This window comes from Schistocerca nitens, chromosome 7 (genome assembly GCF_023898315.1).
Source record: "Schistocerca nitens isolate TAMUIC-IGC-003100 chromosome 7, iqSchNite1.1, whole genome shotgun sequence".
Lineage (NCBI taxonomy): Eukaryota > Metazoa > Arthropoda > Insecta > Orthoptera > Acrididae > Schistocerca > Schistocerca nitens.
The window spans coordinates 574,796,541-574,808,655 of NC_064620.1; positions in this window are offsets into that span (position 1 = coordinate 574,796,541).

Genomic DNA, 12,115 nt, shown 5'->3' on the forward strand with positions numbered 1-12,115 from the left:
CGCGAATCTCGTCCCTTGTAGGAAAGAGTGCAGCATCTCTAAACACAAGCTCGCCTCGTCTCACACGAACAATTTTTTGGAAACAGAAGAGAAGAAAAAGAAATATTAATACCCTAATACTGGTGGTAACGTGACAATAAACTGGAGAACAAAATGGGACTTTCAAGTGGGAAGGACGAAAGCTACTGAAAACAAGAAATAGTTATTCATTCAAAAATTGCACAGTCAGGGGAATATCGTAAAAGTAGCTCTTCTAACAAAAAGAACCTTGCAATAGAGTCTTCAAGAGAGTCGGAAGATGTTCCCTAAGCTTCAGCGCACGATTCTGAAGTAGAAGCTGATATTTCTGTAGTAAGCCGCTCTGAGGCGATATCAGAACAAAGAAACGGATTTGTGGCGACATCTATAGATATCGTGTTGTCCCAAGGGCGTGTTTGAACGTTACCTCAGATTCAAGTGTGTTCTCTTTATTTCTCTTTTGGTATTGAGTGCTTGTATCAAGTGCTGATTATTCATAGAAGCAATCTAAATGCTTTAACGCAATAAAACTGTATTTAATATCCCACACCATGTCCCGTCTTCATGCAGGGGAAGCAATAACCAATCCCCAAAGATTAAAAGTACTAGCTGCTCCAGTCTAAGTCCTGAGCTCTGTGCATCCACGACACGGCAAAGGCAGTTCCACTGAGATCTTTGTATGGTTTAATGTGTGGGATTTTTGTCGCACTACGTGTCTCGGAATGTACTGGCGACGAAGAAACTAGTGACTCTGCAATGACATGAAATGATGTCAGTACAAAACTGTTCATATATGCTGAACCTGCACTGCAGTGAATAACAACCGAACATTTTTGCCAGACCAGGACTTGATTCCGGATTTCGTATTTATAACACACAATATTTTTGACCTTTTTTTTAAACAGATGGCCCTGTTTAATCGTTCTGTGATTCTTCATACACTCCAGTGTTATACCTCTGTGAAAAAATATCGACTATAGAAAAGCAGACATTCTAGTTTTATCTTTACTTTTTGCTTCATCTTTTGATACAATTTTTCAAGTATGAATACAATTTTGTATGTTCTGTCGAACAGAAAATTTTATTTATGTTGCTTCTTTGGTTCAACACCGCCTCCCAGATAAAAAGAGTGTTTATACGTGGTTTTCAAATCTTTGGTTCCACAGCTTCCTTGACCTAAACATACCAATCCACAGCTCTCTTCACACATGACATCCAGCTTGAAGTGTAGTGTAAATAAACTTCAGATTCGAAAAAAATGAGTGAGTGTAGTTATTTCTTTATCATTTGTTGACGTAGCACACCTTAATCAACTTCTAATGTCATTACATCTTATGCATGCAACGTAATCAATTACAAGCATGAGCTTCCACCTTCGCCATCAGTTCTTCAAATTGCACAAGACTGGAAACTGCAACTAGCGTCTCTATTTTACCATTCATTTGCCATCCATATTTCGTTTTGACGACTACCAGTGCCGAAAAACCTGCCTTACATGAATTGAATATTGCAAAAGGTACCAAAAGTCATGGGTTCTTATTACCTACTGCAGACACTCCTGCTTCACCGAGCTCCAAAATTCAAGTTGTGATGAGAAAAAAAGAAACTTCGATTTCAATGTGGAATCTGAAGAAATATCAATAAACTACTCTTGTTTTTCGGTCGTAGGTGCTGATGAAAGTTCTGTGCTGAAAGGATCTTTGATCCAGTCCTGTTGATGGCCTTTTTCTTGAAAGTACTTTAGGAAGTAATCACTTTCAGCTAAATGACCCGTAAACACAGTCTTAAGCTATTCCTCAACTGGAAGTGTTTGTCTTTTAAATCTGTGTGAAGTGCAGGAAAATATAATGTATATCGTTAACATCTAATTTTTTCTACCACAGTAGTAGTTTCTTTTTTAAAGCTGAAATTTTGACTTACAGTTGCAGAATATTGGTCTAATTATCTTGAAGAGATACATTCAGTGAACTGAATTTTTTTAAAGATGTCGCAACGTTGTGCCAGCTTCAAAACACAAGCGCCATCTATAAATCTTTCCAAACCCAGATGTTTCTCTTCAAGAAGGTAAGAGTAAAATTTATACACACATTTGAAGACATTCCCATGTGATGCCACTGAGAGTTCAGTAGTAAATGAGGGAAATGTGCTCAGACCCTATACCAGTGCAGGATGAAGTCCCCAACTAAAATGAGAGTAAAGTGTTAGACGAGGCAGAGATGGTTGGCATGGTAGATATGTTGATCATAATAGAAGTATTGGGGATATGGCAAAGGTGGTCACTGGGATGATAGATATTCATATTCGCTTATTACGGAAGTGCGATCAGCTGATACATGGAACAACTCTCATGTTGAGAGTTTGTAGGCATGTGATTGACGATTGCTGTCATCAGCCAGTTTGGGTGTTTCAAGTATGACGAACATCAGCAATGAACAAGTGACCATGTTGAATTTTGAAGATGTGAGATAATTTTTGCTTAGTGTAAGATAATAAAAGGTAAACATTTTATTGAGCACAGTGCTACGAATAAAAGTTACTGGAATTACTTTGTCTTGCATTCTCTATAAGGGCAGCCAGATGTCTGTGTTAAGTGAACCAGCATTTCAGAAGTGTGAAAATAAATCTTAGTGGCCTATTCTCCCTTCACAATAGACTAAGGTGAAAGGGGAAATTACTAGAAAAAAGTGTAGAAGTGAAGGGACAAGTGGTATAGAATTTCTGTGTCGAAGAAACAAATTTTATGCGAAACTCATAATTATATCAAGGTTGGTGATTGACATAATATTAGGGAATGAGTTTTTGCTAACACACCAAGCAGTTATGGAGTTGGACTGTGATGAGGTGATGTAGAATTGCAATGACGCTGTGTTGAAGATGAGTTTTGATGAATGTGCAGTTAGGTAGAAACGTTCAAACAATTGCCCTAAATTTCTCACCACATCTGAGCAGTCTTTCGAGTTGAAACATGTTGTGATTTAGGGTGGTGTTTGTACATTTCCACTGCTGGATTTCCAAAGAAATTATTGTGCTTTACAAGAAATGTGGACTCACGTTGATTGTGTTGAAAGAAAATGTGTTTGGTGGACTGTCATATTATTCTTCAGGTTTTCTGAAGATCCCAGTGCAATCAAGGATTTTCGTATCACCCTAAGACTACGGAACACAAGATTTTCCTCAGTCCACATTCCCACACCATTGTGCTATAAAGGCTGAGATTGAGGAAGTGCTGCAGTGAGGCGTAATTGAGCTGGATGTCAGTTCATAGAGTATAATAATGTATCTTTGGTTGTGCCTCATCAAGGGGTTGGTATTATGCTGATGTTGGTTTCTAGCACGATAAATTCCATTATTGCACCAGAAAATGTTAGACTGTTTATACTAGATGTGGATTTCGAAAGATTTAATGGTATTACAGTCCTTTCTTCAAGTGACTGAAGTTATTTGCAGGTTTAGTTGTATGTTTTATGTCGAATATTCATACATTTATATGTTATGGCTGTTAAAGTTGCCCATTGGGTTGAATGTCAGTTTGGCTGCATTTATCAAATGTTTTAAGAATATTCTTCCAGCACATTTGAAAAAGAGCTATTTATAACTGAAAGTAGTTGGTGAAATACAACGAGGTTTAGAATAAATTTACTGAGTGTATTCAGCGAATATAGTGTCACTATGAATCTAGAAAAGACAGAGGTTAGCAGGAGTGAAGTGAAAGTTTTTGGAAACATTGTGACTGTATCAGGGATTCTACCTGATGCAGAGAGAGTTGAGGCAGTTTGAAGCTTAATTGTTCCGAAAGTGGGGAAACGGCTTTGTGCATTCTGGGTATTAATTAACTTTTAAAAACGATTTATGGTCCTGAATATTTTGCACGTGTCACAACTGTGTGCATTTATGGATAAGAAAAGTCCTTGAGACTGTGATGCCCAAGCACAGGCAGAATTCGAGGAAATGAAACAATTTCTTCTGGAGGCTCCTCTCCTGTTGCATCCTGATCTGAATAGTGATTTGTCTAAGCTCAGACAGTTCTAAGATAGGTCTTGGTGCTGAGCTCTCTAAGAATTTGAAGTATATGAAGATATGTAGCATCGTACAATGGCTTTTGCAAGCCATGTGCCCAAAAGTGTGAACGCAACTGTTCTATCAGTGAGCTTGACGCTCTTGCTGTTGTGTGGCTGTTTGTGGAATCCAGACATTATTTGTTTCGACGCGTAACCAAGATCTATGCACATAACCAGCCAGTAAAATTTTTTATGAATGCAATACTGACTCATAGTCACTAGCCGGGTGGACGTCGTAGTTAGAAAACTTCAGCTTCATAATTGTGTACATTCCTGGTAAAGATAACACTCTTTGAAGATATCCTCTTAGGTTGAATCACGATTACGATGAAAACGATTTAAGTGTTTTGTATTTATGTATCTGCAAAATGTAGCATTTGATCATTTTATTACATGTTCATTTGAGAAAACTGCAAATGAGTAAGATAAAGATTCATTATGGAGAAATGTGAGAGAGAATTGGAGAATTCAAGACAGCGTTGTGGTTATGCAATTTTACTTAAGTAAATAAATATACGGATATCGTTCACATTGGGTCGAATTCTTAACGATTTAGTGGACAAATTGATTTAGCACACTCATTTGAATTACGCTTACTGTGGAGTGAGGAAATGTTTCCGTTAGTTTTGTGAGAGGTACTATTTTATGTATATGGAGAAATGCATGTTCAAAGTCTTGGCTTCATGACAGCGTTGTCAAAAGGCGATACCGCCAGTGGTGTCTCATCATGCACCTTTATTTCCTGTTATTCCATCGAGATTGTGAGAATTTGCTGCAGTTGATTTATTTAGTCCTATACTGAGAAATAGTCAGGGTCCTTAAGTTTTTGTTGTAGCTGACTTGACTTCCAAGTTAATGTCGCTTATGCTGTTGAGGCGAGCTACTAGTTAGTCTGTTGCACAAGCACTTCTGAACCACTTTCTACAAGGTTAGACATGTTGATAACATAACATCAGATGATGGTTCAGAATTCAGATTATTAATTTGGAAATGTGCTTTGGATAGTCGAAGGATAAAAGCAATTTACGTTTCATTCTACCATCCAGCATCTAATCCATATTAGTGTATCACGAAAGAAGTGAGTAAACTGTGTAAACTATCCTCAGGTTCTATATACGTTTGTTTGAAGAGATCATAAATGCAAAGCCAAATGACTCGACATCCTTACCACAGATTTTAATACTGACAAATCAGCTTCCATCAGATAAGATATGGCAGAATGTACCGCTACCAGATTCCAGGAGCTTGAGACGTGGCGATATAGTGAGGTTTTTATTGGAAAATATCAGAAAGGCTGCTGACAGGCGTAAGAAAAATGACAAAACAAAAATGACAATGTCTGCGAAGTTGTTCAGAGTAGACGAGCAATTCTTAACAGGTCACGTAAACGATCCAGCAAACTGCACTAACTCACATAAAAGTGTTTTCTTTTGTACTTTTGACCATATAGGGTGAAATGTGCAATCCATCCAACCATTTTGAAGCTCATACTCTTAAACATAAGGGGTCTCACATATATAATCTCAAAAGACTCAAAGAGTAAAAGTTATAAAGAATGATATTTTATCTTAAATAAGACGTTTTGGGATTACCTTTATTGTTCAACAGATTTTGTCTAATGTTTTTTCATAATTGCAGATCAGGAAGCCCATATAAATTTTGTGAATACCATACCTGTGAGATCGAATGAGGAATTCTGAAGAAACGTGTGGAGGAATTGGGATGAAACTACCATGGAATACACAAAGACAAAGAGAGAAAGTACTAAAACATGTAAAAAATGAAAATAGGAAGAATAGGAAACTAGACAAGACAAATGAAGAGAGATGTGCCAGCTGAATCATCAGCATGAACTGTGCAGGATGAGCTCTGAGAGAGTTCCATAAAGTTCAGTAAGCCTCCAGTACTTCGAGTGTGTTACAAACTGTCCGAAATACAGTAACATTGTCAACCAGCAATTTGTGTCAACTACAGGAGTCAGACAAGAATACATAGTTCCACTCTCTACCACCCTGACTAACTACATCTTTTTTTTTCAAAAACCTGACATATCGCCCATGGAAAGCATGTTACTTTTGCAATGTTTGTATAACAATTTATTATCTCAATGATCACTCAGATATATAATAAATATTCATATTACCAATTCACGAAACTGTTGCTATCTTCAGCTATGTTTAATTCACAGAAAGATTCATACAGACAAACAAATATAGGTAAGCACTTTGAATGATTGTACATATTGTCACATGTTATCTGAATATGGCAACTATTTGCCAAAACCGGTAATATAAATACTTTCTGCATATATCTAAGCAGTTGCTGATGTAACAAGTTGTAATACAAACTATATATATATATATATATATATATATATATATATATATATATATATATATATATATATATATCACCTTTACCATTAATTTTACTCATAAACATGAATTACCCACATCTATGTTTTATGCCTTTACATCAAATTTTGTTGAGCATATGTAGCTGAATGATATCTAAAATAATTATTTCTTTTTATATAGCTAGTTTAATTTGAAGCTTCTTACATCTCAGTAGTCAAATTTAATTCCAGTCTTACTATTTCTTACCGTCCAATTGACCTTAAATTCCTTTGCAATTCCAAACAAAATATGTTCACAATATAGGTCTTGCAAGTGACAGACCTGAAGATCTTGCCATGACGTTAGTACATTAGAACTACAACTCTAAATGTTTAGGAACTCATGAGTTAGAATAGTGTAACTTCAAGCCAAAAGGCTCTACCATTACATTAACCTTATTATTTCATTAAAAATCGCCTTGATTAATTTTTCTTGTTAAATAACTTTATCTTTTTGAAATGTGTTAGTATGTCATATAGCAATGTATAATGTCCTCTGGTGATTTGCTGAGCGCATTCTAAATGAGGTCAACTTCCCATGAAAGCTGCCTTTTCATTTGGAAGTTTCATGTCCACCCACCAAACTTTTCTTTTAGTACATCATGACAGTCATCCTTAGAATACTTTGTACCTCTGTGCTGTACTCGAATTCGATTGATATCAATTCTTTTAGTAGATCATGACAATTATCCTTAGAATACTTTGCACCTCTGTACTATACTCAGCTTCGATTGATATAAGCAAGTTCTTTGAGGAACTCCACTGAGGCACTTTCACATCTTTGGAATGTCAGTTTATCTATTAACCAATGGGAAGCTCTTGTGGTTTAGAAGCCACGAGCGGGTCCTTCTTTCAACATGCTTCTGCGAGTCTGATTCTGATTGAGTGGTTTAGCATGTTCTGTTCTTGTTCTGGTGAGAGTTCTTCTTTGGGAGAAAGACTGGCTTTGTCTGTTCGATCTGACTCTGCAGTGCTGAGAAACTGGGTGAAATCATTACAGTTATTTGCTGTGGTGAATCTTAGGTGAATTGCTCATATTATTTCTGAACTGTTTTCTAAACTTCTGCACAGTTCACTCATGACTTCTCCATGGTGAGGTTGCGGCAGTATTCTTCCAAATGGTGAAATGAAAACTTACAGCTTACGCAATTTTAACTAAGTAGAAGCTAATCATTGTAATTAATATTACTTTTTAAATCAATCGTGCTGTCGATTCAAAGTTATCATGCTCTCCTGAATTACTAAGGCGTTTCTGTCTTATTAAAGATTTGTAACTTGAATGCTCACTAAGTAATTCACTTACGTTTTATTGTTTTGACGACAATTATATTTTTTCAGTAACGATACATTTATTTTTAATGAGTTTACTTCTGAATTCTTTCCCCTTAAACCAATTCATTACTTTGTTACTGGTACGAAATACAGCACCGCGCTGCTTTGCTGTCATATTGCCGTAACATGATTCTAATCATGGCCCTTGAATATTCTTATGCATCAGAGGCAACCCACTGAAATCACTTCACAGTTACAAAATATTAAAAATAAGTATTCTGTCTTAGCGCGAAATTAACCATAACAAGGTTTCAGTTGTAGAAAGGTAAGTCGACAACTCCAGTTATGGTGATCAGTGCTTGCTAAACGTGCTGTGGTGTTAGCAGGTAACTTACTGAGATATCATATGGAAATGGTTTTCATAAATTATGCGGTGTGTGTGTATGTGTGTGTGTGTGTGTGTGTGTGAGTGTCAATATTTTGTTGACTATTATGTCTCAGAAGACTCTTTCCAGTTTCATTCTGGGGTTTGAAGGTTCATACTTAGTTTGAAGGTTCATACTTAATGCACAGCTTAAGAGCTTAGGTCTTTTATAGTCACTGCTCCTTGGAATAGTTCACATCTTACCACAACATATATCTTACAACATGTCTTGTACATAGTCGTCAGTGGACACAACCTCATAACAATTACACAGAAACAACACATACATGTATGCATACAGATTAGAGATGGTAACAGGGGTGAGGAGGACTTATGTTAAAGAGGGGTTCTGAGGTGGGTGAAAGTGAAATGACGGTCGTCTTGGAGCTATGTGATGGTGGCATTTAGGTGGAAAAGGAACGAGCAGCTGACTTGATGTTTGGCAGTTGCTTGGTCGCTCAAAGTTGTGAGGGGCGTTCAATAAATAAATCAAAACACTGTTTTCTGAAAGCAGATTGGTTTTATCCAGGATTCCAGTACACCATATTATTCCCCTCAAATGCGACGGCCTTACGCCACCTTACTCGAAGCTCGAAATTTAGTGCGGACATCAATGCGAGATGCTTTTAATAGTTTCCACAATAGTGTCAAAATATGGTAGGAAGCCCGAAGAGATTCTGGTCGTATGTAAACTACACCAGTGGCAAGAAACAGTCAATACCGTCACTGTGCGATAGCGATGGAAAAGTTACCGATGATGGTGTCACTAAAGCGGAGTTACTAAATACAGTTTTCCGTAATTCCTTCACGAAAGAAGACGAAGTAAATATTCTAGAATTCGAAACCAGAACAGCTGTCAGCATGAGTGACATAAAAGTAAGTATCTTAGGTGACGCGAAACAACTCACATCATTTAGGAAAGGCAAGTCTTCCAGTCCAGATGGTATACCAATCAGGTTCCTTTCAGAGTATGCAGACACAATAGCCCCTTTCTTAGCAATCGTATGCAACCGCTCACTTGACGAAAGGTCTGTTCTTAAAGGCTGGAAAGTAGCTCATGTCACACCAATATTCAAGAAAAGAAATAGGAGTAACCCACTGAATTACAGACCCATATCACTGACCTCAATTTGAAGTAGGATTTTTGAGCATGTACTGTACCCTAACATTATGAATCACGTTGAAGAAAATGACTTGTTGATGCACAACCAACACGTATTCAGAAAATACCGTTCTTGTGCAACGCAGCTAGCTCTTTATTCCCATAAAGTAATGAGTGCTGTCGAAAAGGGATCTCAGATCGATTCAATATTCCTAGAGATCCATAAGGCTTTTAATACCGTTCCCCACAAGCGACTATTAATCAAAATAGACGGTAAATCATCGAATAGAACAGAAGTGATATCTGGCGTTCCACAAGGTAGTGTCATGGGCCCTCTTCTGTTCCTGATTTACATAAATGATCTAGGTGACAATCTGAGCAGCCCCCTTAGGTTGTGTGCAGATGACACTGTAATTTACCGTCTAGTAAAATCATCCGACGATCAATTCCAATTACAAAATAATCTAGAGAGAATTTCTGTATGGAACGAAAAGTGGCTATTGGCACTAAACAAAGAAAAGTGCGAGGTCATCGACATGGGTACTAAAGGAAATCCGATAAATTTTGGGTATACGATAAATCGCACAAATCTAAGGGCTGTCAATTCGACTAAATACGTAGGAATTACAATTAAGAACAACTTAAATTGGAAATTCGACATAGATAATACTGTGGGGAAGGTGAAACAAAGACTGCGCTTTGTTGGCAGAACACTTAGAAGATGCGACAAACCCACTAAAGAGACAGCCTACGTTGTCCATCCTCTGCTGGAATACTGCTGCGCGGTATGGGATCCTTCCGAGGTAGGATTGACGGAGGACATAGAAAAAGTGCAAAGAAGGGCAGTTCTTTTCATGTTATCGCGCAATAGGGTATGAGAGTGTCACTGATATGATACGCGAGTTGGGGTGGCAGTAACTGAAACAAAGGCGCTTTTCTTTGCGGCGAGATCTATTTACGAAATTTCAATCACCAACTTTCTCTTCCGAATGCGAAAATATTTTGTTGACACCCATCTACGTAGGGAGAAATGATCACCATAATAAAATAAGAGAAATCAGAGCTCGAAGATGTAAGTGTTCCTTTTTCCCACGCTCCATTCGAGAGAGGAATGGTAGAGAAGTAGTATGAAAATGGTTCGATGAATCGTCTGCCAGGCACTTAAGTGTGAATTGCAGAGTAACCATGTAGATGTGGATGTAGATGTAGAGGTAGATGTTACTGGGAGGTGCTGTATGTCTGCATGGTACCACTGTACTGGTCGACGCCGGAGCCAACGTCTCGCTGCATCAATAACCTCCCCATCATCCACGTTCTGCTCCCTGTAGGGTGAATTCTTCAGTGGTCCACCAGACAGAAGGTGGAAGGTGCGAGATCGTGGCCGTAGGATGGATGAGGAAGAAGAGTCCACTCAAGTTTTATGACCTCCTGTGACGTCTAGTTGAGGAGTGACACGTTCACTGTGATCCGTCGATCACCTCGAATGAGAGTGTCTGCACGTTCCATCACTGCAGGAACCACAGTTGTGCGCCGGAGGCCAACACGCTGGCGATCGGATAGGCTTGTGTGATCTTTTACGTTAATGACAGACACCTCACCCATCGACTCACTGTGCTTTTGTCCACTGCCAGGCTTCGGTAGACAGTATACAAGCGCCTATGAATACCTGCGGTGTTCTAGTTTTCGGCCAATGGAAACTCAATGACAGCTGTATTCTGCGAAGGCAGCTCCGTTACACAGGCCATGTGGAATTTACGTATAGCGCCGCCACCAGTCGGAATTTCGTTAAATAATAGAGGCTGCAGCGGGAGTATTCCACGATGTCGTGCAGCAAAATCCGCATTTTCTCCACAGAAATAGGCCGAGAAAACATACCTCTGAGAACAGTGGTTGAAAAAAGAGTATATCTTTAGTGGTGATAGAGAGTCGCAATCGGATTTGCATGCGTTTCAAAAGCCGATCTTATGACGGATGGAATGTAGTGTTCCCTACTGCGAAAGAATATACACTCCTGGAAATGGAAAAAAGAACACATTGACACCGGTGTGTCAGACCCACCATACTTGCTCCGGACACTGCGAGAGGGCTGTACAAGCAATGATCACACGCACGGCACAGCGGACACACCAGGAACCGCGGTGTTGGCCGTCGAATGGCGCTAGCTGCGCAGCATTTGTGCACCGCCGCCGTCAGTGTCAGCCAGTTTGCCGTGGCATACGGAGCTCCATCGCAGTCTTTAACACTGGTAGCATGCCGCGACAGCGTGGACGTGAACCGTATGTGCAGTTGACGGACTTTGAGCGAGGGCGTATAGTGGGCATGCGGGAGGCCGGGTGGACGTACCGCCGAATTGCTCAACACGTGGGGCGTGAGGTCTCCACAGTATTTCGATGTTGTCGCCAGTGGTCGGCGGAAGGTGCACGTGCCCGTCGACCTGGGACCGGACGGCAGCGACGCACGGATGCACGCCAAGACCGTAGGATCCTACGCAGTGCCGTAGGGGACCGCACCGCCACTTCCCAGCAAATTAGGGACACTGTTGCTCCTGGGGTATCGGCGAGGACCATTCGCAACCGTCTCCATGAAGCTGGGCTACGGTCCTGCACACCGTTAGGCCGTCTTCCGCTCACGCCCCAACATCGTGCAGCCCGCCTCCAGTGGTGTCGCGACAGGCGTGAATGGAGGGACGAATGGAGACGTGTCGTCTTCAGCGATGAGAGTCGCTTCTGCCTTGGTGCCAATGATGGTCGTATGCGTGTTTGGCGCCGTGCAGGTGAGCACCACAAACAGGACTGCATACGACCGAGGCACACAGGGCCAACACCCGGCATCATGGTGTGGGGAGC